Source organism: Jaculus jaculus, chromosome 2 (genome assembly GCF_020740685.1).
Source record: "Jaculus jaculus isolate mJacJac1 chromosome 2, mJacJac1.mat.Y.cur, whole genome shotgun sequence".
Classification (NCBI taxonomy): Eukaryota; Metazoa; Chordata; class Mammalia; order Rodentia; family Dipodidae; genus Jaculus; species Jaculus jaculus.
Window position 1 is genome coordinate 75,433,019 of NC_059103.1, and position 4,850 is coordinate 75,437,868.

Consider the following 4,850-nt stretch of genomic DNA (forward strand, 5'->3'; position numbering starts at 1 on the left):
CCTGGTATTTCCCTCACCTTTGTACTTCCTCTTAGAACCTTGCTATCCCAAGCCCCACTTCCCACTCCTTGGATGTAAATTCTTGTTACAATGCCACATTCAGGGTTGAGTCCTATTTCTCTTCCTACTGCAAGATCCAGTCACAGTCCCTACATCTATGATAATGATCCTAACTAAAGTCTACTTTACTGTGCCTTAAAATATTGTTAAATAATATTTTTAACTAAAGGAATTAGAGCATTTATAGAGTATGGCAATTCTAAAGTAGGTGAAGACCATATTAAAATATTGGTCCACTATCTCAAGCTTTAAAAAATTATCGCGGGCTGGAGAGATGGATTGCCTGCAAAGCCTAAGGATTCAGGTTTGATTTCCCACAACCGACATAAGCCAGATGCACATGGTGGTGCACACATCTTTAGTTTGCGGTGGCTAGAAGCGTTGGCATGTTCATCTATTCTCTCTTTCTCATAAATAAATAAAAAATTTAAAAACTATCTTGAATATGAGGTGATTATAGAACATTCAATGAAAGAATAATCTACATATTAATCTGAATTCAGAAACAGTAGTCTTTGGAGACAAAGAGAGTGGTCCCCATTGACCTGTGCTCTAGTTGGTATTTAGACTCATCTTCTTGAGATTTAAACGAATCCTGTTACTCTCATACTAAAAATCCAGGCTTCCCACTGCAATGTCCTTTATCAAAGCCTACAAGACCTATACTATTTGGCCCTGATCACTCTTCTGTCTTTGTTTTATAACATTCAGTACTAACTGACTTCACTTGATTTCTGGAGTACTCTGAGTATTTTCTTGCCCCAGCACCTTGATCAACACAGTTCTCTCTTCATCTGGCTGGTTTATACTTTCAAGACTTCATAGAGGCCTTCCCTACAAGAACCTTCCCTAGTTGTCTTCGTTCATATCACTCGCCACAAATAAGTACATGCTTAAATCTATTTTTGTTTGTTTATTTGGTTGGTTGCTTGGTTTTTTGAGGTAGGGTCTCACTCTAGTCCAAGCTGACCTGGAACTCACTATGTAGTCTCAGAGTGGCCTTGAACTCATGGCAATCCTCCGAATTCTGCCTTAAAAGTGCTGGGATTAAAGGCGTGCATCGCCACACCCGGCTGCTTAAATCTATTTTTAATAGGTTACTAACAGCCATATGAATGGAAAAAAGAATGAGACACTAAGAGTTTATTATTCCTCATTGGTAATGTGTGAAAGAAGACAGAGTTGAGAGATGCTAAGAGGTAGGATGATGCCATAGAAAAATAAGAGATGGCATCTCAGATGCCAATCAGCTATCATGGGGGTGACAATAATGTCCATCCAGATAGAGAACATGACTTGAGTGTGTGGGGGTAGCAACAACAATGAGGTAAATCTAGGACTGTTAGGAAAAGAATACTTATGAGGTTCACATTAAAATTTCCAGTAGACATCAGGTGTCTTGGTCATGTCATGACAGAAGACTGGGGAGAGGGACATGGGAGTCCTCACATGAGAATCCTAGTGGAAGATTTATTTTCCTGTGGAAAAGAACATCTGACCAGAAAGCCAAAGAATCAGTCACCAAGAATATACTGTCTAGGGCTTGAGGGATGGCTTAGCAGTTAAGGTGCTTGCCTGCAAAGCCAAAGGATCCAGGTTCGATTCCTCAGGACCCATATAAGCCAGATGCACAAGGTGGTGCATGCATCTTGGAGTTTGTTTACAGTGGCTGGAGGGCCTCTCTCTCTCAAATAAATAAATAAAAATAAATTAAAAAAAGAATACACTGCCTAAATAAATTTCTTTTAAAAAGTGATTACAAGGCATAACACAGGAAGAGAAGTTACTGAAGCTAAAGAGAAAGAGGGAAGGTACTTTTTGTTTGTTTGTTTGTTTGTTTTTGGTCTGGTCCAGGCTGACCTGGAATTCACTATGTAGTCTCAGGGTGGCCTTGAACTCACGGTGATCCTCTTACCTCTGCCTCCCGAGGGCTGCAGTTAAAGACGTGAGCCACCACACCTGGCTAGGGAAGATTCTATAATGTCAAATGTCATAGGACCAAATGCCATAGAGGCTGAAGAGTCCATAAATGTGGCAATGAGGAAATACCTAGGATAATAGTTACTTTTCTCACTACTATGACAAAAATACCCACATTCCTCAAGAAACCACCCAGCCATTATCCCTTCCTTGACTGGCAGTGCCCTCAGGTCATGGTTTCCTGCCCCCTTATCTCCTAAGTCCCCTAGTCATTTACTGTTCTGGTCTCACACCCTAGCTATTTGAAATGGCTAAGGTAAAGAACAAAGGAGTTGTTTTCCCTTCCTCACCTTCCCCCAGCTGAAGAAGCCTATAAAACCCACTATCTGAAAAGACTCAGGTTGGCTATGCTCTGCTCTTGAGAGTCAGTCCTGGCAGCTCCTGCTTTTCCCAAATAAAAGCTTTCATCTTTGCCTCAGAGTGGTTTTCCTGGTCTTGGTCACTCCTGAACCTTACACTTATGATAGGACCCTAATATAAAACACAACCCTAAGGCACATATCATTACACATTGTGACAACAGGATACTTTAACCAGAGCTTTAGCTATACCACAAAACTCTGACTCTCCCACTGAAGTACAAGCTGATTACTGCTGATTCAGTGAGATGCTGTGTTGTCCAGCTTGAATAGTATTCACAAATCTTAAATTTCATGCTTAAAATATGGAACTGGGCTGTGGACCACCCACTACAGAAATTTCAGAGAATCCCAGTCATGCTCTGATACTCTACACTCCTTCATCATTCAGCTGCCTCCAGTGCCTAGCAGATGCAAAGCAGCATGCATACACAGTGGACATCTGTAGCCCTCTTTCAGCGTTTCTTCATAACACATGCTATGTAACAGTTGTCCTCATAGCAAGACATGAGCAACAACACCGAATGTATGAATGTCCTTCAAATATATTGGACAATTCTGCAGAGAATCATTTTTAACAGGTAGGCATAAGTTACATTTAAGAAATGGGGAAAAAAATCTTTCTTTGGACCAATGCTATGCCACAGTTTTCACAAGGATACTGCTTCTTATCTTTGTCAAACAGATGACATACACTGCAAATAATATTTTCTAAACAATGTGTGACATTCTTCACAAGTCTGCTAGGCATGTTGAATGTTTTTTCACAGTTTATGCATGCCACTTCCTTTACTTTGAAGCTATCTAGCTGATGGCCTTTATTGTTATGACACCAGCCAGTATTTATAAGGCTTGTCAAGGCTTGTCTCAACAAGGTGACTTGGGGAAACATCCTGTTATAGTACTTGGAAACTGCTGCCCTTGTTCTTGGCTGAGGGCACCGACCTCCTGCACCTTTGCTGTGTCTTCCACCGCCCCTTATACTCTGCAGACACTTCCCACACTCTAGTACCCCTCTGACCTTTATTGTTAAAAGACAGGAAGAAAGAAGTAGAAGAAAGGAAGGTGGCCCAGCTGCTGTAAAGGTGGCAGTAGAAATGGCAGAGCTGCAGGAGTACAGGGAGCAGCCATGGCAAAGATGATGGGAATCAGAAGAGACGGAGGCAATGAGATCTATGGGGAGGTGAAGACAAGCAACTGTGCCAGTGACCACCAGAAGGGTTCCAGTGAATTGCTAAAGGGCCAAGGGTCTTATTCATTATGCAGAGAGACAAAACACTTGCTCTCCAGGGCTGAGGACAAACACTCTAGGCCCAACGGGCTGCTGTAGGTATAAAGATCCCAGTACCTGAGGACAATATGAAAGATGTCTTATTGAAAGATAACACCTGCTATTGCTGTCCACTGTACACTGCTGACAGAAGAAAAGGATTATAATGGCTGCCATGTGCTGGGGCTGCTGGTTAAAGTTCAGAGCCTCTAACCTAGAACCACAAGTCTCTGGGTTCTGCTGACCAGAACAATAGGCCCCAGATCACAGGATTTGGTGCTATATGCCTTAGGGTCTGCCACTCCATCCAGCTCATAGGCTTTGGACACTATTCAGGATTCTTATCTAGCAAGGGCAAAAGAACCCCAGCCAATTTACTGCTGTGTCCCTGAGCACATCCGGAGATTAGAGCCCTAGGTTACCTGACTCCTATGAAGCTCAGTGAGAAAATTAGGCTGAACATGGGGCAGCAGAAGTCAGTGAGATGTGTATGTACATTTTGTTAGAAAGCACCCCATTGCTCAAATAAGTTGACTGAGTTTTGCTTTGAGACAGGTAGTTCAGATTGGCCTCAAACTTATTTTGTACCTCATACTGACAAAAACCCTACAGTAATCCTCATGCATCTGTTGCCCAAGTACAGATATTACAAATATGAGCCACTATTCCTGGCTCCAAGATGACTGACTAACTTTGAAACTCCTCATAGTTTCAGCTGAAAGTGGGTGGCTTAAAATGATATGGTATAATTTGTTGGGAGTGTGGTAGAGGGCTTGCAAGGTAAAATTTCTCTGACTCCAAATATGTGAAGATAAATATATTTGCTATGTGATAGCTGCAAACTTACTGAGCAAGAAAGTTACTATGAAACTTAGAGAACCTCTGAACAAGCCCTGTAGCTTCCCTTACATTTAGTTACTTCCATAAAAATTGACCCAAAGTTACTATTTTGGAGGTACTGCTGCGGCGCTGCTGAGCAGTGTTATCATTTTTCCCCAGCTGGCTTTGATAGCAATAAATACATAAGACCACTGGTGTGTGGATATTGCCTAGTTTACATTCTCCCTTCCTACACACTCTCCTCTCCTCTCCTTCCCTATCTTCTTTTTTAATAGTTTTATTGTCATACATTTCTTTTACAGCCCTGTCACTTTCCACTATTTTTCCATATCTCATACCTA

General features: G+C 41.8%; 1 pseudogene; it reads right to left on the reverse strand.

Annotated features, from left to right (window-relative positions):
- Window positions 1-2,628: 2,628 nt before the first annotated feature.
- LOC101616155 lies at window positions 2,629-3,291 on the reverse strand (annotated as a pseudogene).
- Window positions 3,292-4,850: the final 1,559 nt, after the last annotated feature.